This window comes from Heloderma suspectum, chromosome 2 (genome assembly GCF_057233095.1).
Source record: "Heloderma suspectum isolate Gila_16-S chromosome 2, 16-S_ref, whole genome shotgun sequence".
NCBI classification, from domain to species: Eukaryota; Metazoa; Chordata; class Lepidosauria; order Squamata; family Helodermatidae; genus Heloderma; species Heloderma suspectum.
Window position 1 is genome coordinate 70,433,500 of NC_139459.1, and position 24,819 is coordinate 70,458,318.

General features: G+C 36.3%; 1 protein-coding gene across 2 annotated transcripts in view; it reads right to left on the reverse strand.

Annotated features, from left to right (window-relative positions):
* Positions 1-24,819, reverse strand: part of EFNA5 (ephrin A5) — a 287,959-nt gene that overhangs the window by 239,618 nt on the left and 23,522 nt on the right. The gene's annotated exons all lie outside the window — the stretch shown is intronic.

Genomic DNA, 24,819 nt, shown 5'->3' on the forward strand with positions numbered 1-24,819 from the left:
CAGGTGTTAAATTGCTAAATTAAAATCAAAGTAATGACCCCAAGCAGAGATTACTGAGTCGCAAAGTAAATTCAAATAAGAAAAAAAATCAGACTGCAAAGTGTTTCCTACTAAAAGATACCATACTGATTAAATCTTGTTCTGGCATTAAGCTTTCCTTGTGGTTCTAACAGCCCATCACTCACATTAAGACTTTCACAAAGAGAAAGATTACTAAACGAACCCAATCAGAACTTTGCCCTCAGAGCTGTGAAAGCCTCCAATTTCTCAGGGTTTCCAGACCACTTGACTGACTGTCTCGTAAAACATAAGGATAATTAAACTGACATGAAATAACTGCCCTGTTTAAATTCTAGGGGCAGTTTGTCTAACCTTCTGATCCCTGGAAAGACCACAGTCATTCCAACACCTGCCGATGGTTCTTATTATATAAGCATAGTATGCACACCCATCTACAGACCATCATTATGTTCCAAATTAACACAGAAATTGTCATTTTTTACAAACCAGGCCATATGTGAATAAGTACTAGCATATCCACATCATTAACCAAGATTAAATTGTGCTCCTCACTGTTTGACTAATGTTTTTGAAAAGTAGTTAAAGAATATTCTAAACTTATCTAATGCTTTTTATAATCTTAATCCAACCTGGATTTCATATTTATTACACAAAATTATATGTAACTACATAAAAATATTGTTGCTTACACTGGCTGCAATCCTATACCCACTTACCTAGGAGTAAGCCCCACTGAACTAAATGAAACCTACTTCTGACTAAACATGTATAGGATTTCACTGTAATTCTACTAGAATCTCAAGTACACACGCTTCTGTTCTTCACTTTTATTAACTGAAAGGGTTTCTTCAACACACACAAAAGGTCATATGTGTTGCAAGTACTAGGCCTATTTTTAAGCAATGTCTAATGTGATACTGTAATAATGTTAATGCACATTAGCAACAAACAGTAGTAGCAGTAGTACAGATGTACAGTCCAACAAACCTGCACATACCTTAATTTACTCGAAATAAAGCATTTCTGTGATTTCAATAGGACTTGAGCATTGTTCCTTACTGCCAGCTGAAGTCCAGCAGTGATTAATAAAAAAACATGGGACTTATTTGCAATGGAGAAGATAGAAAATTATAAGCAGACAAGATTTCTGCTTTCTAGAAATCTAGCTTTCCAGAAACCTAGTGCTGTTCATATTCAGTATATTTTGCATGAAACACCCTAAACAATCTTTCGATTTGTAATTATAATTAATTTTGTAGTTAATAGTTTCTTAAGTTACAGTGCAGTCCTATAAATTTCTACTCAGAAATCCCACTGAGTTCAATGGTCAGTTGGTATAGGACTGCAACCTCACAGATGTAACCATTATATGCAAAAAGTTTAAAATAAAGGTATTACAAAGAGCTCTGAACTTAAATTCGCCAAGAAAACATTGTTATTGGGTGGACTAATAATATAATATTTAAAAAAAAATACTTTGCCAGAACACAAGAACATCTCTGAATACAACTAGTTCTCCCTTTGTTTTTCGTGAATGCACAAAATTCACAATCTTTTTTTAGAAATTTGGCATTGGTGTTCTATTCGCTGTAATAGTCTCTACAGGAAATTATGTGGTGGATTCTATGTAAGTGAATTCAAACAAATCAAAGTGAATTATTCAAAGTCAAAGTTCTCAAAGTATATCTGTCAAGGGAAATGAATATTCAAATTTGATCCAGAAATCTGGAGTCCATGTCAGTTATAAATAAAACCCAAGTAGCTAAGAGGTTTTGAACTTAATACAGTGCATTCACAAGAGATGAGCCTGGTATTTTTAAGTCTACCATTCAAAACCTCACATTCCTGAATAAGCAAAAATCAGCAAAAGCATTCTATTTTGCTTTTCTCTTTCTTTTTTTGATGAAGTCTTCTTAAGATGCAATACCATGTCTAAAATTAATGTAAAATTAAATTTAAATGGAAATTAAGGCTTAATTCTTAAAAAGCCAATTCTTAAAAAGCCTTAGCGTTTGCTTTGCTGCTGTTCTTAAGGTGACTCCCAAGGCAGGGATTTCCCTAGCAGCAATATGATAAAGCTTCAACTTCATTCCAGTCAAAATATATAAAGAAATGTGGTTCAGAAAAAGCTTCCAATATTTGAAGTGCCCAACAGCACCCTTTCTACTGTTGGTTATTAGAGGGGCTGTGATCTTACACGTAGCAGGTCCCAAAGAAACCATAAGATGTAGAAGTGTGCATGGCGCAACATATGATAGTCTTTGTGCATGTATTCCCACAAGTCCCTCATTCCATCTTCTGCTTATAATATAATGGTACCTCTGCGAGACTCAGTAACCTATATTTTAAACTTGGAAGGTATGCATTCCAGTGCTGAAGAACAGAGGAACATATGCCTGTAAAGTAGTACAAAAATGTAAGCCTAGCAAGTGGGAAAAGCTACATATCTAACAACTGAAACACTTCAGTAAATGCTTCGTTAATTTCACTTTTGCACTATGGGGTAAAAGCAGTGATGCTAACTAATATGAATCAAATGGATCCTAATCTTCAAAATCTGCTTCTGAAGTTTAGACAGCCTGTTGCCTTCTCAGAAGTACTCACCAGGAGCAACAATAGCAGTCTACTAGGTAACACTACTCAATTTGGATTCTAATAACTCTTCGGGTTATATTGAGGTTTAGATTATATTTACAGTGCTGAAGATCGATCCAAGTAAGGGCTAACATTTATATTTTAAAAGAGAAGACCCACTGTTGTTTCTTTGTCTCAGCAGCACACAGTGCAACCTGAAATATTTTGTGCTTAGCAGAGTCTAATATAATTAAATCTGCAATCTCATCCTGCACTCCATTTTATGGGCGTTACAGGCTGCATATTTTGGGGCTTTAGCATCATTCCCAGCTTTTTCTCCCAACACCCCACTGCCATTTTGAAGTCCAAGCTGCAAAGCAGAGCTATGGAGTTTGCTCACTACTTTGTGACATTTAGTTGGTCATAATAAACATATTAGCCTACATTTCACACAGTAGACCATAACGTGTTAATAAAAACACATTGTTTAATTGTCAACAGAATGTATCTTGCATACAGTCAGATAATTCTTATGTCAGACAGCATATAACAGATGCTGTGTCATTGCTCTTAGCTAAAATAGAATACATTTTGCCGATTCAAATATAACAGCTTGCAAAAAGCTGCAACTAACTTTTAAAAAACCAACATCAAAATAGCAATAAAAACAAAATATCCCAGGGAACAAAATGAACATCAGACATGCTACATATCAGAAATATAAATATTTTAAAAGACAGATCTCCAAAATTTAGAAAACTACACTGCGCTATATTGAAGCATATGTTGTTGTTGTTCAGGCGTTAAGTCGTGTACGACTCTTCGTGACCCCATGGACCATAGCACGCCAGGCCTTCCTGTCCTCCGCTCATTGAAGCATATACAGTAACTATATTAAATTGTTTATATTCCTTAAACTAGTGGAGTTGGTGTGGATGTCCTTTGCATCATCACACAAGCAAATAATTAAAAGCATTAACAATTCTTTTCCGGTAAGCCATATCTCTGAATGATCGCAATAACTGAGCTAGCTAGCTGCATTCAGGGTACGATATTGGTTTGGCATGAGGTACATAGTATCATCACAGAATATTTTAATTTTGCTTCCAACATTTCTAACAGTGGCAAAATCAACACTTTCATATTCTTCACACATGACTGTACTTCTGTTCCCCACCACCACAAGGAAGGGATTATTTGTGTTGGAAGATCATCCTATCTGAAGAAGCCATCAATCAAGACACAAAACTGCTACTACAAAAAAAGAATATATTATATACTGCAGTCCCTTGAGTTCTTTTGAATACTCTTTTTTTTTAATCCTGTTACTGTAGTTTTAGTTCCTGCAATTTGCTAAACCTAAACCTGTAAGTTGCTGAACCTGTCTGTTCACCTATGGATTTCCAGACAGCCAGGAGGCTCTCTTCAAGTTAAATAAAACATATGACACCTTGACACTGCACACTATCTGTTAATCCTTAAGAGTAATTCATATCTGCAGGACATTTGTAAATTTACCAGCCATGTGAGTGCACCTCAGCCATAAGTATTCATTAAGTATTCACTAAACATAACATTCCAGAAAGCCGTTGTCCACCACAGGGTGGACAAGGTGGTGAATAATTACAAGGAAAAAATATTGGTTATAATCTTGTTTTATTACACACACACACACACACGTACGTGTGGGGGGGTATAAAGGGCTGACTGCTGAAAAGCAAAACAAACACTTGGTCAAAACATAAACTACTCTGGCAGAAAAACGGTCTCTGTCTCCGGTAGATGGACCAATTTTTCCTTTGCTCCATCGAAACAAGATGAGCTAATATGAGAGATCAACTAACTGCCTGTTTGGATGCACCATACAACATTACTCAGGCAGAATTTTTTATGTAGTCAACTCTTCTCCCTCAATACTGTTTTTTTTCTTTTAATTATCCAATCAACGCTTCTTCTTTTTTTGGCAGTCATATAAATGACTTCTTTAAATCGATGTAAGGATTGCTCTTGGACTCCGTTTCCTCCTTTCATACAACCACAAAATAAATTGAGCCAAAAAACAAATCTACCACATTTCCACAGGAACAATATCAAGTAGAAGACAAAGGCGTGACAACAATATTACAATAATGAATGGGATGGGAGCATTTATGAGAGTTTAGGCTGCGTGGAACATGAAGGTAAAAAAAGTGATGTGCCTTGCTTTTATACGGAACTAAAGGCTGTTTGAAAATGTTTTCTTTACTGAATTTCAGAAATGTAGTATCTTGCTGTCTAACAAGCCTATTCTGTTTGAGTATTTTTTCCAGACCATTCAAACAAAATAATGTCAGTTATTCAGCAATAGGCTGCTAAGAGAAATTCAAAAAGAAATTCAAAGTTCCATATGTACTATCAGCTGCTTAATTTCTGAATGGATGAGTGTGTGTTAAAATAATTTTCTGGACCAACTTGCACTCATTCTGCACAGACAAGCATGGAGATCTCAGAAAGATGTTATGCTTCAGTGAGTTTAACACTGAAATGGCAAGCAGGGAGGTGACACAGTCACAAAAATATAATCACCGTAATACATGAGTGGTTTGGGCTTTGCCACAGGACCCATTTCAACAAAGAACACAAGGTATTCTGCATTTGCTGGCATCCAGCAGGCCGAATGTGTCACTTGCAGTGTTTCTCCCACCTCCACACAAATTCCTGAATGTCCACTTATCCAAACAAGGTAGGTTCCAAGATGATATGTTTTTTGGTGATATATTATAAAACTATGAGGATCTCTATTTAAAGTAGAATAATTAAAGCTGCAATTCTATACAGACTTACTCCCAGGAAAGTCACACTGAATTCAATAGGGCTTACTTCTGAGGACATCTAAACCTGGAATTATGGTTAAATGCATCCAAACAAGCCAAGATTCATAAGCCAGCAACAAACCCTTGTGTAAAGTTGCCCCGTGACCCTGGTTCCTTTGAGTGCCTTAATCATAATCCCCAGTTTGGATATCATGCCAACCTATCCTTTCCTGGCTTATTTACTTGCTCTCACAAGGGGAAGAGCAAAGCACACAGCTCATTCACTTTGTGGTTTGTTAAACCAGAATATTTGGCTTAAAGTGATATATGAAACATGGCCTATGTTTTCAAAAATGCTCAGAACTGAAAGGTATTAAAAAAATATTCTATTTCTGTTTCACCTTTTACCAAGGAGCTCCGAGCAGCTCTTTAACCTCACAACCACCATGTGAGATAGATTCAGCTGTTAGATAGCAGCCTGTCCAAGATCACCTAGTAAGCGTCCTAGCTGAACAGTGACTTGGGCCTAGATTTTCCATATCTGAATTTAAAACTGTAGCTGTCATGATGACTCTACCACATTTTTTTTAAAACGTAAGCATCCAGATTTATCAAAAAATTTGATCAAGATTTCATATCCTATGCTTCGCAATAAGCATGAATTATTCCTTTAAACACAAAGTCACTTCTGTTTCACACCATGGATTGTTAGAAAGTTACTGGACTTTTTTTAATGCATAAAGATACAATAAAACTGAATTGTCTGTGGTCTCAATAAAACAAGCTATCAAACTCCCATAAATGCATATAAAGAAGAAAGTACTTCACTGATTCCTGTGTGATCATTCTCTGTTTAGGAAAGATAATGTATACTCTGTCGTTTGAAGTGTGTTGCATTCTTTTTATCATGATCAGACATCCATTGCTTGAAACCACATATACTTATTTTCCCCATATTTTATAGTTTTGAAGTAGCCACAAGGTCTTTTCCAGTCCAGCAGGACTACATAATCAAAACTAGATACAAATGTGTATGTAGTTACGAATATTGCTACTCATCATTTTAAACCACCCACATTGGTTAAGAATCATTTTGCTGCATAGCTTAATATTGTCAAGAACCAAATTAACACATTTTAAAAAATTATTTGTTGTTCGAAATTAAATGGGAACTCGGATCACTGTAGATCTATCCAATTAGGCTACCTTACCAGGGCAGAAGCCTATGCCAGGTTGAATCACAGTAAAGCCACTCAGATGGCTTTAGATTCCCCAGTTTTCCACCAGCAGTTCAGCTGTGCCATTGTTGGGGGAAGAGGAGGAGATAAAAAAGTAGGACATATCCCTGTGGTCTCATAAGTGCTAGTAAGTAATGAGACTTAGAGCAATCAAGTAGACAGTATTAGCAATGCACTTGGCCCACACTTGGTTACAGTTGAAGTACAGAATAAATGCAGCTGTTATGTACATTATGCTACAGTTATATAAGGTGTAGAGATACATTTCTCCCAATAATGCTAACTTTGAAAAGAAAAGGCCTTATGGCAATAGCTTAGGGAGAAAGAGGATTGCTGCCTGTTAGATACAAAACAGGAACACTTCAGGATATGGTTACAATCCAAGAGGATCACGTATCCACTGGATACCCATTAGCACAATTAACAGAGAATGGAAAATCACGCCTGAATTTTATGGGGAGCTATATCTAAAAGAACTCAGCATTTACATTTAAGATTTTTATTTCCTGTCGTCTTATCATTATCACCCTACTCTTAAGTTTTACTCAGAAGAAAGTCCCACTGAGTTTAGTGAGGCTTAATTTCTAATAAATCAGATTAGAATTGCTATCTTAGAAGGGAAAAATATGAAGCTAATCAGTTGTCATCAATTGTGAAGTTTTAACATTCCAACCTTCTGGATGACCGATTTTAATTAAATATTCCTAGAAAACATGTGTGGCATCTGCAATATGAAGACTCCCTAGAAAGGCCGTTGCCTGTACTAATATATTTCTTTAATTCCTTCTCCTTAAAATTATGGCATGAGATGTTACTACAGTCAATGTTATGAAACAGGACAGAGGCTCCTTTAAATAAAAAAGCATATAAAATATAAAATAAGTTATTTTATAGCACCATCATCACAGAAGCTGTAAAGATTTGTATTGCTTCATTAAATGTTATGAGGCTGTCTTTTCTGTATGAAATATCATATCATATACCTTTTCCTGTCATTTTAGTATCATAATAATATTTGTATTATTTCCTTTATTCATCTTTCATTTTTCTCTGTTGATATTTGTTTGTTTTACTTTGCAGAATTAATACAGGAAATGTTAATGAGGCAGGATTATTAAAGCATGGGGATGAGTTGATTTGGGATCTCTTCACTATTCTTCCCAGCAAATGGAGGACAAAGCATTCATTTTCACAACACAGAAATAATAAAAGTTATTAGCTACTTTATCACCTAAAGAATTGTCACAGAGGGAACATTTAGCATGCAAATGCCTGTATCAGTACAACTGCTGTGTAAAAAGTAATCCAAGCAGACATAGACTAAATAGTACGGGGTCATTTTCTACATACACACCCCTTCTTATTTTGGATATAAATTCATAATTATTAGATGTTAACTCTGTACCTCTGTCACATGGTTGAAAATTACACAAATACATCAGTTTACATTAAAAACAGAAACAAAAAAGCAAGCATGTCCTATTTAATTATTTCTATCACATGAAAGCATCTCCATTTTACTTATATCAAAGATGTTTAAGTCAGAGGTCCCCAATGCAGCACCCACAGGCACCTCCAATGGTATTCACTGTAGTGCCTGTGGGTACCTGCAAAACTCCCCCCCCCTTTTTTTAAATACATGGATTTGTATATATCCATAGCAATGTATACATATGAAATGTATACAACTTGTCAGTAATTATACATAGGCTTCAACAAAAGCAGACCAAATATCCAAACAAATATCTGTTTGAAGGTGGCATCTATATGCCACCCATTCAAATACTGAAAGCGTATTTGAATATCCCTCCTTGACGTGTTTCCAAAGGCAGGCTAAAACATTCTTGTTCCAGCAGGCCTTTGGGACATAGTTGGAACCTGGGGGTAAGCTGCTAAAATGCTATTTTAAAATGCTGTTTTAATGTTTTTAATGTAATTTTAATTGTATTGTTGTTTAATTATATTTTAACTTTTGTATATTCTCATATGTTTTAATCGTATATGTTCTAATGTTTGTAAGCCACCTTGTGCCCCAGCACTGGGAAAAAGGAAGGGTATTATTATTATTATTATTATTATTATTATTATTATTATTATGTCCTCAATCTATTACATTATAGGAGGTGAGTGTTTATCCTTCCAAAGTTGTAATATCAGTCTTTTAGCTGTCAAAGGGGCGCAGAGAATCCAATTATGCGATCAGTTAATTTCCATGAAGCAGATAAATAATTTAAAAGAGCATGTACATCAGTGAATATTAAAGAGTGTTCCAGTACAAAATTTATCCGTATAACAACCTCCTCCCCCAAAAAAGCAACTACTGGACATTGCCAAAACATGTTTTAAAAAAAAGCATTAGCTGTATTACATCACCAAATTAAACATTCGCTTATTGAAAAGACACTGCAGTGTCCAACAGACATGAAACAGACATTTTTGCTGAATAGGATACAGCCTAAGATCCATAGACATGACAGGTAGATGCCACAGTAGTAGGCATCTGAGTAGGCATTTTGTGGTGGTGCCTATAGCAGTTTCTTAAATTCCCAAAAATGTCCACGGGTCCTAAAAGGTTGGGGACCCCTGGGATACATACCAGTAAAACTCCGAAGGTGGCCAAAAATAATTTCCAAAGGTTGGCATCTATCAATGATGAACAAATTAAATATAACGGACTTTTAGGCAGTTCATAGGCAATAGCAAAATCTTTATATTTGAGACTCACCCCAATTTTAGTTTTCAAGAAAGACTTCATAACAGTTCATAGAATGTAATCGTTAAGGATTACTCTTTTTTCTAAAAACAAAAACAAAAAACATTTTACTGAAAAGAAGAGAAACTTATGCCTCCCCAAATTGCATTAATTTTCCTTGAAGATAAAACTTTATCTTTGGTTCTTATTATAGAACAATTCATAATTGAAATGGATGGCTTAAGGCAACTTCATGTGCGGATTTAGCCAAGCTACCAAGGGTATTGAGTCATTTTTGTGACGTTTGTTTAAAGATATGGGCCAGTATGTTCTATTCCTTGTAAAAGTAGTATGAGGGGATTAGGTGAATTAATTTGCAAGCAATTCTTCCCAATTGTCAATTAATTTGATGATAAACTAGCTCTATCTGGAAACATTGATTTCAATACTACTTGAAAGCAAACTGCTACAGCTTTCCAGTTTTTCCATTCGTCATATGGCTTGGCAGAAAACATCAGAAGTGAAGTGCTGACCCCTACCCCACATCCCCTAAACGATATGGCAGAATCAAGACCTGTTACTTTTCCTTGGTGGGCATACACACGCGATTTTGTGCCCCAGACCTCTACCAGCCTTGATAGACTGGTAGAGGCAGCTGGAGCTGCCTCGCTGTGCTTTCACATCACATTACTTCCGCTTTTCTAACTTTTCCACTTCTAAGCACCATCAATTATGCACTAGAATAACTGAGGCCTGGCTCTGCAATGTAACATAAAGGGCGATTATGAGTGTAAATAATTTAAACACCTGTGTGCCATGTTCTTTTCACCACTGATATGAAGCTGTTGGAATGCAATGTATTGCTAAAGGTGGCTCCTTCTCCTAATGTACAGAAAGTTCGCCAGTTTAATGGTGGGTATGACTGGTTCACAGTGTAGCCTTTAAGGCTACTGCAAATAACAGACCTGAGGAAAACTAGAACAGATGTGTTTTTTAAAACCTAATTTCATTAGGAATCAATTCATATAGAAATTGGAGTTGCAAAGGATCAAATTCTTCAAAAGCTATTTGTGAAGTCAGCAATAAGCTCCCATTGAGGAAATAAAATTGTTGGATGTGACATCCTTTCACTCAAAAAGGAATAAAGGGGCGCTCAGACTCAATACCAGCAATGTACTATAGAATTAGAACCCAACCAAGGTTTTCCAATATAGGAATTAGTCAGACTTTCAGGAGGTTGGGGGGGCAGTGTTAAGCATATGCATAACATTAACAATTCCCTATGCTGAGCTCATTCTTGAGATAATACACTGACACAAACAGCTATAGTTTCCAAACTCTGAATAATTCTTATTTTCTTTTTAATATAAGATTCAATACTATTTCTCACCCTGTCAAGGATTAGTTGTGCAACACTACCCTTAAAATTGTACAATGAAGGTCCAAAATAAAGGCCTTGCTCAGACAAAAAGAAAGAGAAGAACAAGCTTGAAATAATGTAGGATTAGTTTTGGAAACACACACAAGGTTTCATTAGAAACATTCATTAGTTTCATGATTCAGCATTTTCAATACTAGTAGCTTACAGTAAGAAGTACAGAGTCGCTATAGCTCATGTTCTAAAATAACTGGAGGATCTTTATAATGAAGTGCAGTTGAGAGGGATGGATTTAAATTACACTTTCTGTTTGCTTTTGAAATCCACTAATAACATGACACTGCAAATGGAATGTTTCCATTTGAGAAGTATAGCTTCACGCTTCAATAAAATTCATTCTGAAGGAGATTGCAATGTAAGCTAGCCTAGGTCCTATGGAACCCCATCAAACAAATCTATGTGATAAGTGAGGTACAGGGGAGCAGATGAAAAAGAAGGGAAGAATGTTAACAACGAAAGGAACATTAGATTTGCTTCTCCACCCTCCCCCCCCACACACACACACACTGAATTTGAAAAGGGTATGTTTTTGAAGCATAGCTTCCAGAAAAAGTTGGAGTTTAGCCATGTCAATTTCAAATAGAGGGTTGGCAGTTGCTTAAAAAAGCAAACTCAGTTAATGGCATCCATATGATGTAGCCAATCAGCATGGCCTGAGTCAATAAACAATAGTGCAGTTATTTTCTGAAATGTTTTCATTATTTGCTTTGAGCTAACCGTTTGTAATTGAGGGAAAGAGTTTTACATTTTTTCTCCTTAGATTTATCTTCAAGTTGTATCCTCAATGTAAAAGGAGAACAGGTAGCAGATTTCATAACCAGTGAAAGATTTGCACTTTATTGCACTGTGAACATTTCAGAGCAATTTGTTTCATACTAGCTAGGGAGATTTATTTTATTTTATATTGTGTGTGTGTGTGTGTGTGTGTGTGTGTATACAGTGTTGCTTAGCCCAAATACAGTGTTTCTCCAAGACCACTTCACATGCTTCAAGTAAATTGATGGCTCACAGGTCACTTTGTAGTACTTTAATTTATTCTCACCAAGAATTCTGGCTTAATCCAGTGAATCTACTTAAATGTAATTCTCCAGTACCACCATGTTTCATAAGCTACTTCAGACACATCATGAGGATGTTACAGTTGTAAAACAGACACAAAGTGACTGGTTGCATATCTGGATCTGGAATACACACATGCTCCTCCATTATAAGAAGGTCACAGGCTTGGCATCAAGAAGACAATAAAATTGGAGATGTCCTTTCTCATTCACTGTACACATTCCTCTAAGTGCGATGCTTAATTTTTCTTATGCAAGTTTTATTTTATGCTGACTGGAATACAGCAAACAATCCCCTCATAGCAGTCCCTTTAATCCAACACATTTTATGCGTTGTAATGAGAGGCGTTTTTATAGACGTAGTAATTATCATAGTTTCTAAGCCTTAGGTAATAGACAGCCACATAGTGAGAGGGTTCAGTAAAGGCAAAGTTTCTAATTAAGTAATATAAATGCATTTCCACTAAATTCCATGAGTGAATGAAAGATAAGACCAAATTTGTAAAGCCAGCCACCCATGGGATGAAAGAACTCAGCAGAGAGCCCATAAACAAGGTGACTGTAGCCAACCAGGCCTGCAAAGGACAAATACTGCACAGTAAAGTTAAATTTGTCCACTTTACTAACATGTATCTAAATGCCAGTTTAGCATACGTCTCTATCACACCAAGCTTCTTCAACAGTGTGCCCTTCTCTTTTTTATAAAGCTACATCCGGTGCTGACTTTTCTCCCAGGCAGAAAACTGAAAAAAGTAAAAAAAATACTATTTGGGACATCACTGAGAAAGGGCAAAACATGGCCCCTACTCTAGCAACTGGTCACCCAAAGATTGGAACAAGACAAAGATATGCTGGAGTGACCTTTCCTTTACAGAAACTGCATTATCTTGAAAACTGAAACATAAATAGTTTCAAGTATTAGGGGTTTTAATGATTTCATAGCAATTCAGACAATAGCAGAGGTAGGCAACCTAGTGCCCTCCATATGTTTTGGACGACCACTCAGAACATTCCTGGCCACTGGCCATGCTGGCTGGGGTGATGGGAGTTGTAGTCCAAAGTACCGGAGGGCACTAGCTTTCTTATTCCTGTAATAGCAGGACTCGCAGCAGGCAACAGCTGTTTAAGCCTGCAAAGCTCCAAACGGCTCAGCTGGATCAGAGCCATGGTAGGAAGGAGCATTAGACCCATCCCTGCCTTGCACTGGGACCGCCAAATTGGAGGACTCCGCAGCTGCTTTTACAAAAAGAAAACACGGAGCTCCCATATGTAATTTGGCCCAGAGTCAAATAAGTTATTTTTTAATATGGAAACTACTAACAATTACATGGTTTAGGAACAGCACATAAAGGCTACAAACACAAAGCTTATGGAGGATTAAGGTGTAAGTGTCCCACATGTTTTAGGCCAATTTACATGTTCTTGTTTTAGTCATTCACTACATTCCATACATGCTATTAGGAGGAAAGTATTTCAAAAGTATATGAAGAAGTCACCTAAGTCTGAAGATCCACTAATGTCTTCACCTTGCTTTCTTGGGATTTCTTTCCCACTCCATGTGCGTGCAAAAGTCCACCTGCCCTGCTTGTCTGTAAGATTGCAAACAGCCTTAAATATTTAATTCAGCCCAAAGCACAGAGCGTGCTCAAATTCAATACAAGGAAATGCTTTATCTGCTCTATCGCAGGCTAATAATCTGATAAAGCCAGAAGCGCCACGGAATCATGGCATGTTTTGAGAAAATGACGTGTAGATGCTTTTAAACATTTTTAATGCAGCTTAGCCAATAACTCAATAAACAGTAAGTAAATAAAATGTAGATTAAAGCTCTTAACCACAATGGTTTCCACCAATCCAAGTGCTATTTGTTTTTAGTACAGCTGGCACTAGCCAATGAATTTAAGAGATATGATTGCAACGTCTTATTCATTTATCATATATTAAGAGGGCATGGTTCACTAGCAACTAGAATGACAGCCAGAAACAAAAGAATCTACGCCCAACATTAATTCCTCAGTATGTTCATCTTATCAACTGAATAGACATTACTTAAGTGAGGTAACAATATCTTGAACAAAAGTTTATTTAGCTAAGAAAGTCATCAACATTGTACTTCCTAGATATACATTAGTTTAGTAAGTCTCTTCAAATGAAATTAAAAGATGCTATTATGTTTTATCATTTTGCAGGAAGATGCAACAACTAAAAAAGAAATTCCTATTTTACTTCGGGACTATTTCAATTTTGTGTGTGTTCCAAGGGAGGACAGAATCTGATCATTCCTCCCCCACCCATTCCCCCACCACCCCCTTATACATACACACACACACACACACACTTATGCTGCCTTCAACATTATTTCAAACTTGTTAAGGTTGAGATGTGCAGTCTCTTCAAGGTAATGTAGAATGCACAATAACACTTGTTTTATTCAACAAAACGAGTGTCAATTTTTTCTTCCCCCCGCCCCCTTCCGCTGTTTCTCTACAATATTTGGAGTGTATATGAAACATGAAGTCACCAACAGAACACATCCAGAGAACTGGAAATTCTGGGAAATTTGATACTAATCAGGTTATATTAGTCCTTTCAGCTCAAAGCATCTAGAATGGCAAAACACTGTATGTAGCACAGCTCCCAGAGTCCATTAGGCTTCTAGCATCTGGCGGTGGTACATACTGTCAGGAAAATCACAACTCAGACTCAACTCACTGGTACAGAAATGAAAAAAATGTGAAAAGACAACGATCAGATACATCCCGATAGAAGGAAAAGAATAAAAGACCCCATAAAGCCATATGCTTAAATGGAATGAGAGGGAGCAGTTTTCAAAGAATCAAGTTATACTACCCAATGCTGCAGTATGTTTCTTGGACCTTGTAAATGTTACAAAAAGAGTAAGTACTCATTCCTCTTTGGAATAAGATACGAGATTTTACTGGTTTATGCAGTTCATTTGCGGATTTTTATTTACATATTTATTTATATGCTACACCTATATCCCAAAGAGTATTTCAGGGCAGTATACATAACATTAAATACAACATTCAATACAATAAAACAACCAAAAATCTCAATATAAAACAGTGAAACAAATAGATATGAGATTATTCCAACCAGCATTAAAATACACATTTAAAACTGTAACATTTTGAATTTTAAAAAGAAATCTGTGCAAATAAAAAGGTTTTAACCTGGCACTGAAAAGACTACAAGTTTGGTGCCAGGCATACCTCCCATGGAAGGGCATTCAAAAGTCGGGTGCCACCAAAGAAAAGGCCCTTATTTGTAGAGAAAAGCCCTGCTCTTGTAGAAGAAATACAGTAAAGGCCTCCTCTGATGATCTTAAGTCACAGGCAAGTTGATATGGGATGAGCACTCTTTCAGATATTTGGGCCCCAAGTTGTTTAGGGCTTTAAAGGTAAGCACCAGGACTTTGAACTGGGCTCAGTAGCAAACAAGCTGACAATGCATCTCCTTCAGAACTGATGTAATATGGTTCCACCTAGAAAAACCAGCCAGAATTCTAACAACTGAATTCTGTATTAGTTGGAGCTTCTGATCCTTTTTCAAGAGCAGTCCCACATACAACACATTAGAGTAATCCAGCCCGGAGGTTACTACTGCACAGATCACTGTAGCCAGACAGCCCTTATCTAAGAAATGCCACAGCTGACAAACCAGGCAAAGATGGTAGGTAAAATGTGCTCTGAGCCACTGAGGCCACTTGCATCTCAAGAGACAATGTTGGATCCCAGAGCACCCTCAAGCTGCACACCTTCTCCTTTGGTGGGGATTGGAACGCCATCCTGAACAGGTTGTATACCAGCGTCTGGGACCCCAGTTAACCATTTTATAAATTGAGGGATCAAAGAAAAACACAAGACAATCCAAAGACTTGCACAATTAAAAATGAGCTGTCCTGCTCAACTTTTAAAAACTATGACTGAAGGTAGTGGGGCAAAAAAGGACCACCTTTCCTTAGCTATCCAAGATGAGCTTTTTATAGACAGCTGCTGTGGCAGTAGATGAAAAGGACTTATGAAAACCCTGAAGAACTTTTCCTAGACCTAAAGTGGGAAAAAATGACATTTGGGGGAAACTGAAAAACTATTATGAAGTATTTTCTGTTTGGAATAATGGGCAAAACATGTTTAAAGTAGTGTTTTAAAATAATATTGTTACAGTCAATTCACACTGCTCTAGTATTTATTTATTTTGAAAATTTGCTTTACTATTTTGATTGACTAGGTTACTAAAACAAGCAACACTCTGTTGGGCAAGGACTTTCTCATGGTTCAGAATATGGAACATCCTCAGGTATTTGGAAGAGGAGTGCAGTCTGCAAAACACATTGCACCTGTAATATGATGGCAATGCCATTATGTTTCTACAAGACAACACCAATTCCTCTTGCTTCTCACTTGTCTTGCTCCAGCTTCTGATTAAAGTAAAGTAACTGATAAATGTTTGAAAATACATCCTACACAACAGTGAACTCTTCAGTAATGTTCGAAAGTGTAGCTGAACATCCAGACATGTTGCTTCTCCCTTAATTAGATAAGAGGGATGTTGATCTTCTGAGTTTGTTCTCCAACAATATGAGTTGCTTCCGTTTTTGCATGATAATACTGACATCTACATACTGTTTTTAAGTCCAGATAATGAAACTATCCTTCTTTATTACAATGTTAACAGTTTCTATTATATTCATACACGCACACACTGCCTTTTCCCCCAACTACTAGCAGTTGCTGGGTACCTTAGGGTATAGTAGCTTTGAGCGCCATTTCTTGGCATATTAGTTCTTATTGTTTTAGTAAAGCAAAGACATTTATAATTTTCCAATTCCAAAATATATTAAAACAGTACAATTTATGTATGTTAAATTATATATCTAAATTTATGTTCTTGAAGCAGTAAAGCAAGTGTAGGTTAAATACAAAAGTGTTGAATATATTTAAATGTTTCCCAAAATTTGTAATTGTCCCTCCAAGAAATGAATATATAGGTTTTCCAATGGCTTCAAAATTTCCAAATATTTTACATCTCTAGATGGTAGACACTTCTGCTTAAAACTCAAATGTACCAAATGCAGCAGGGGGTTGATGCTGGATTTTTAAAGCAAAGTAGGCATGTGGGTGAACTGCTGAACACTTCTCCTTGCTTCAACCCTAGCTTTCTTCCCATGATCTGTCATGCTGGAACTTATCTCCTCAGCTGAGCTCCAATACCAGAAATTAGTTTTATGGAAGAAACACACTTGGGGTGGAAGTGGCAACAGGGAAATAAATGGTGGCTGCAGCACCTTTTACTCACACCGCTGTTTTCCTCTCCTGACCAACTCTTCCTCCATTAATACACAATGGGTCTGCCATCTTCTTATCAAGTTTGGTCCATGCCCAAGCATCCACCAATTCACTTTTCAGCTCTATGGGAGAAAATGCCTCCAGCTCACTAACAAGAAGGACACTTGGCAGCACAAAGATCCCTACCCCAGAGGTCTAATTTCTACTTCAGTTTTTAGGATGGTAAAAAACAGAGGTCCTTTCCAAGCAGCAAGAGCCATTTCAGCTGTTCCATACTCTGCACAAATGACAGAAGATTCTACTTGACTCCCAAGCCTTGAGAAAACTGGTTACGGTAAAGAGAAAAGGATTACCTCAAGCACATTCCCCATACCAGAACATGTATTTAATGCTGTAAATGTTGCTGTATTATTCAGTGTTTCACTGATTTAGTTTATTGATTTACTTATAACTATTTATAAACTGCATACATCTATGCAGATGTATAGTGTACATACAAACCAGTGTACACAAATCATAAAAACATAATATAAAACCAATAATAGAATCAACATATTGTATCTATATATCCATAAGAATAAACTACATGGTAGGCTAAACTACACCAAGAAGTATTTAATTCTAATGGATTCATTGTCACAGCACTGCAAAAAATGTACACACACTCATTCCTTGTGTATGTGCAACCCACTTTAATACACACTGTCAATAACTGTATAGAAATTTACAACTGAAAACAAAATATTGGGTTTTCATCAAAGAGAGAAAAATCCAATATTAAGTCTGTGATGGACACAGAAGATGACGTAAATCTCAGTAATTATCTTTCCTTACACATTGTCACGTTCTGTTTATTTTATACATTGGAAAATTTCCTCCTGTACTCATAGAGAGAAGCAAAGCAAAATCTGGGAGAGCCAAATTTTCAATGCTAGTATTTATACTGCACATCCACTTTATTGTTCATGCCACTGAGAGCACAGAATCAAGCAGAGAAGCATACTGTTCTTGTTTGGACCTTGCATGTTTTACAACAGTTTATGGGATGTTTACATTATTATTATAAGAAGGCTAATGTGATAAAATACATATAGAAAGACCACCTATAACAGGAATGCAGAAAAATAAGTCTTCATGTTTCACGAGTACAGAATATTCAAGCAGCCGTGCGTGTCAGTTTGAAAAAGTCTAATGAATCATTATCTGTAGGTGAACCAACTGCCTTCCTGTATTATTGCCTCTGTAACAAATGTTTTCTTCGCCACTGAGGTAAGCCAAATAAAGGCACATTTAGAGACAAATGAAGACTCAAGAGAATTGGGGAAATTGCCAACGAATGTCAGAGGTCTGTTATGATTACTGAGCTTTCCAAATTCTACTGTAACTAGGGGAACAAGAGAACTATTCACATTTAAATTTAGTAACTCTTAAGTAATAGATTCAATATACTATTTTGTCCCCAAAATCTAACATGCATTAGATTACTCTTTGAAAATAGTAACCATATAACTGCAGATTAACAAGATTAAAATAACTTAAAATGTTGTTCTTTATGGATTTGTGTCCATATTTTGGGAGCATTTTACACAGGAGGAATTTATATTTTTCCTTTGAGAGGTTTTGGTTTATCTTCTTCTAAACCGGTACAAAGTAGATTCTAGGTAGATAGGCTTATTATAATCAACTGCTCACTGCTTGCTAGTCATCAAGGTTAAAAGGCCTTAAGTAAACAAGGACAAATATTCCAATTAAGTGGATAGGAATTAATGTCAGAGATCTGTTTTGACAGTAAAGCTGACCACTTTGCCAGATCAACAGTAAATGATACCTAAAGCCTACAGAGCCATCTCCATCCATTTAAAACTCCTCACTCTACAGCAAGATTTATTCTCTAATTTATCTGAATTGCTTTTCATTCTCTTGTAAATGCACAGTCATTGTTATTTTAAAATATATAAAGGGTATATCATAAAAGTGAAATGTAACTGGTCTTTCTCAGCTGAATGTCTCAAATATTAACCTTAATTAATAGAAATACAAATGGTTTTTTATGGCAAAAGCAAGTGCAAGGATTTAAAAAAGTGATTTCTGTCCATCCAGAAGAAAACAGCTGTTAAGCTAATAAGTCATGCTCTACATTTTATACGTGGCACTGTGCAGTCAAAATGACTGTCAGTAGTCACCACTGCAGTGCTGCAGTCAGATAAATGATCAAAACTAGGCTAACTTTCAAAATGTGCCAAATCCCTTCCAAAAGGTGACTGCATTTCTTAACAGCACAGTGACTAAAGAGAGACCTCCAACCTGTGCAGGGCTCTACCTTTGTCCGCCCCACCTTTTCTCATAAGGCTCTGCCATCTTTTTGAAGCTGTGTGGTACTCCAGCTTTTTTTTAAAAAAAAAAATACTGTTTCAAAATCGTTCCTCAATAGGTTTGGTTTTTTTTTTCTTATGTGAAGAGAGCACTTACTCTATGTACTCTGAGCAGGCAAGGAGGCTGTTATCAATTCTCACCTTTAAGAAATCTTATTTGGAACCCTAGACACTATTTCTCTTTTGTGAGAGCCAAATACTTCACCAAGCATTCTGTTAATTAGAAGCATTGCAATTATAAAATTTTAAAAATTCTAAAACTCATATTGTAGACTGCATAAGTAAACAATTTAATGAACTTAGAATATTTCTATAGATTTCAGAGCTTTGAATCTAGATACACATGAAAGATTTGAGTAAATTCATCTCTGATTGGCTGTATAGTGCACACATACACACCATGCCATTCCTTTCTTTCCTTACCCTCTCCTTTCTCCTCCCCTTCTTTGCTCCAGTGATCTGTTGTTCTTGGAACACTATCTGCCCATGTGCAGAACCTCCACCATCTGGGCTACTGAAGGGCCCTCAATTCCTGGTCCTGAATAGTAATTGTCTCAGAGAGCACCCTTACAGGCATTTCAAGCATCAGGGCTTATTAAAATCCTGAAGGGCAGTAATCCCTGAATACCACTAAAAAGATCTCCAGCTGCTACCGTTTATGAAGTGCGCTTGACAAGAGAGAGAAAAGGGGAAGGGGGTGCAGAAAGAAAAAGGAAGAATTTAGAAAAGGGCAAGTTATCCAAACAACTCCTGTTGGGGAGGGAATGGGGGAAGAAGAGTCATGTTTTATCAGCTTAGGTTTTCTTGCCTCAGTTCCCAAAAGGTATTTCTCTCCCTGCTGCTTCCCTTTTCCTCACAGCACACAAAACACACACTCCTGTTAAATCTTCTTTGTGTTTTTAAAGCTCTCATTAACATATGGAAGCAGAAAGACTAAAAGTAGGTGAAGAAGAAAAGACCAGATCAAGAAGCCAAAGCCAGAACTGAAATTTGTCCCCAACTCTATCCCGCACCCACTATGAAGACTCCTAGAAGTTGTTTATGTAAAAAAATTCAAAAACCGTTTCTGTATGCAGCTCTTCCCTCACTCTTTTGAAAAGTTCTTTTCATCTCATTAGAGTAAGCTGATTAATAAAATTCAGCAGTTTGCTCATGGCTCCTACAGAATAGGTGCAGCAAGTTGAAAGATACTGGCGAAAGGTTTTTGTGTTTGAAGACAATGAATGGTATGACTTCTTAAAGCCTTCCTTGTCATCCTCCATTAGAGACAGACAGACACCTTGGATCAAATTCCTCAGACAAACACTACATTGCTACACTCCTTTATCTTCTATTAACTTTCATGAAAGGATTTAATCATTCCAAAGTGCAAGAGTTTTTGTATATGGGATTTATAAGTCACCAAACAAGGGAATTCTCCCATTTCAACAATTATTTAGGCATGCTGCTGAAAAGGCATTACTCTTAACTTACCAGAAAAGAACGCTAATGGCAAATATGTCCCGTACTGGGCCAATAAATAGCATATATATAGGATAAATAAAAGTTCGGAATGGTCATTTCAATTAAGGTAAACCAATTTCCCCTGACAAAATAGATAATCTCTATAATTTGAAAAATATTTTCTACTTCAGTATGAAAAAAAAAATTCTGTGAATCAGTTATAATTATGTACCTGTAATAAAATAAGCAGCACACATATTCAGTATTATTACCTCCACCATAAGTGCAAAAAATGTAATGGATCTATTTTAGAAGCCAGCCATGTTTAGTAGAATAAATCAGTTAACATGAAAAGCAGTATCATTTATATGGCTGCAATCCTATACACACTTACCTGGAAGTAAGTCAGTTCAATGGATTTTACTTCTGAGTAGACATGTATAAGATTGTGCTATAAAAGTATTTCAAAATACATTCACCGAGTAATATATAGGCAATATCGTATTGAAGGCCAATCTGTTAGGCAGCTATTTTTGCTGCAGATAAACATATCCATCCCCGAGAGCTTCATACCTATATAACTGCCTTTGTATAGATTGCATCTAAGATATTGAACCTGATATTGCCAGCCAGAGTTTTTTTTTTTCATGTTTTGCTAATTACTAACGTGTGTGTCCATTTATGTAACACTCCATTTATTTTGAACGAATTGTAATGAAATATGTAATTCAGTAAGAAACTTGGTATTTATTCCCAACTGAGCCCCAATGTTTTCCATCTTCTCTGACTTCTGATCACCTCAGCATACAGGTAAGCTAGCTATCTGTAACAGGTTGGTAGACAAACTGCAATTTTTATTTGGTATATCAAGATTGTGACTGCTAGTTCTATAGAACTGAGACTATCATATCACAAGCAGCCTAATGTTTCTTTAGAAATTATTCATGTTTATTTTCAGACAGCTTTCCTTGAATCCAATATATCCTCTCAAAGTCAGATAGTGAAAGTAAAATAAAAATGGTGTACAATATTTTAGTGCAAACAATATGTTTCCATCCTTTATATCTACCGAAGTATTCTAGACAGCACGTACTGAGGTTGCCATACCAAGATAAAAGCTACTGTGTCAATGGTCATTGGGATTTCTTAGCCTATATATTTGCATCATGTAAAAGGACCAGTTCACATATGTAGTGTTACCTCAAAATTACCTCCACATCTTATCGAGATATTCCAGCATAAACCTGAAGTTCTTACTTATATGGAACTACGGTAATTCCCATGATTTCAGAACCTTTAAAACTGCTCCAAATTGAGAATAGCCAGGTATCCTTCTATAGACTCATAGTTCACTCAGGGTGCATCCCCACATAACTGTGGGCACACGCATGTGGAAAATTTGGTTCTGTTCCCATATATGAAACAGCCATATCATAAGTATGATAAATGCACTGAAGAGAGTAAGAGTGCTCTGCCCACATAAATCTTATCACTATAACATCAACATGATTTGCGGAGCACAGCCTAGAAGAATGTGCTAATGGAAGCCTACACAGCATTAAAATCTAGAACAATAAGCTTCAGCATACTTTGGGACTGTACTCTTTGAAATGACAGTGTATTCAGTGGTATACAAATATATATATATGTATGTATGTATGTAAATTACCAATGTGGAAATTTCTCCTTGCAAACTCCATTTAGTTTTTGTGTTTCAGTTTTAAGTCACAGATCACAGCTGTACAGAACCAGTCCTGCCATAATCCAGGCAGGAATCCCATCTGGGCGAACTGCTTGGCTGATCTCGCCATCCCAAACTGACGGGGGACACATAGGTACAGGAGGCCAATTACTTATCTGGAAAGCTGCAGAAAACCATCAACATGTTCATACATTTCTATATCATCAATTATGTTCAGTGTGATTGCAACACAAGTTCAATGCCACACATACGTAAAAATGAAATGCAAGAACATTCTATGAATACTTTAAAAGTTTATTTCATTTCTTATCCTAGTGCCATATGATAGATCACCTCCCCTATAACTGAAAAATAACAGATGAACATTTGCCAGCAGTAACATAGGGAAAAAAACGCGGAGGTTTTCAAAGAGAGCAGATTTTTAGGGAGAGTTTTGAAGCTTCAAAAGAATATGAATTATGTTCCAATTGTACTGACAGATAGCACGCTTCCAAACTTTACAAAAAAGTTATCTAAGTATTTATCTTTTAAGGAAAGGCAAAGATAGTTTAAATTTAATTTAAAAGGTTAAATTTGACCTTTTAGAAAGCCAAAACATAAAAAGAATAAAGTTTGCTGAAAAATAAGGCCATAATTTTAAAAGGCACTATCTATTAGATACCATAAAACTAATGAATTGATGAGAGTATAAATATGGTTTTAAAATTTGTAATTACCTGTGCTGATGCTTAATCCCTAATGGGCTGGTAGATACAAGTCCTAACTTCTAGGTGAACAATTCTCCATCATGGTCTACATTTTCAATTAGTTTATTTTGCAAAGCCACCATGCTACAGAAAACATACTGAATCTATAACAATCAACCCAGGAAAATGATTAAAATAATCCTAATTGAAAACTGCTAAATAAATGGATGCTGAAATATATTTGACATCAGTAAATGATATATGTGCCCCCCCCCCCCTTTCTCCTTAGACAAGCCTATTTCAACCTGTAGCACATGCAGATAGCTGAACAGGTGCATTAGGCTACATAACTCAATATTACTGCAACATGCTTCTGCATACATCACCACAATTTTCATGCAAAGATGCTTAATAAGCACCCAAATTATTTATATTCTTTGTTGACTTTATTAGTAGAGTTTGTAAATGAATCATAGTTTGTTTAAAACCAGCCAATATCTATAACAGATTCAATTCCTCCAAGACTATTTTTAATGGAAAAACATGTGCACAGTACATTCAGAACAACTAATAAGCCTTATAAAAAAGTCACTACAAAGATAGTCAAGGTTTGAGATATAATAGTTTTCCTATGAGTTTACTATAGTGATATTATATGTGAGAAATACAAAAGGGTTCACAGTACCTACATGGCAGCTTCAGGAAAGAGTATTAAATTAAGAAAAATCATTTATTTTAAATGAGAGAAAACCTAATTAATATGGGATTGTCTTTTTCACCCCTCAAATGGATTTCTCCACCAGCAGTTGCTCAAACATCAGCATGACCAAATATGACCACACCGATAACTGAACAAGATAAATGAAACTGCAGTTTATTTGTGTCATCATCTTATATATTTATTTATTACGACTATAGATATTTATTTTTTTATATACCACTTTGCATTTTAAAAGTCTCGAAGTGGTTCACAGCTTATTTCAAAACAATACATCATTAAAAGCATAATCGCTTTGGGATACGTTAATAGTTAAGAAAAGCCAGGGTAAAGAAGTTTTAGTAATTGTAGAAAGCAAATGATTGTCCATGCCTGATATATTGCAGAGGGGAGGTCATTCTAGAGGGAGGACACCACCACAGAGAAGGCCTGCTGCTGTGCTGCTGCCAGATGGGACTCTGCAGGGTGTAGCACAAACAGCTTGCAAGGCCTCCCCTGAAGATAGTAGTGGTCTAATGGGTCTAGAAAGAAGGAGATGATCTTTCAGGTAACCTGGTCCTAAATTGTTTAGGACTTTATATGTCAATAATAATATCTAGAAACTGGGTCAATAGCAAACTGGTAGCCAGTGTAGCTTTCAGTACAGGTGTTAAGCGTGCAAGGCAAGGCACTCCATTCAACAGCCTTGCTGCAGCATTCTTAGTTCTAAAAAAATTAGGTTCTTAGAACATATACACACAGACACAAAAATTTGAGAATCATCATACATTCCTGTA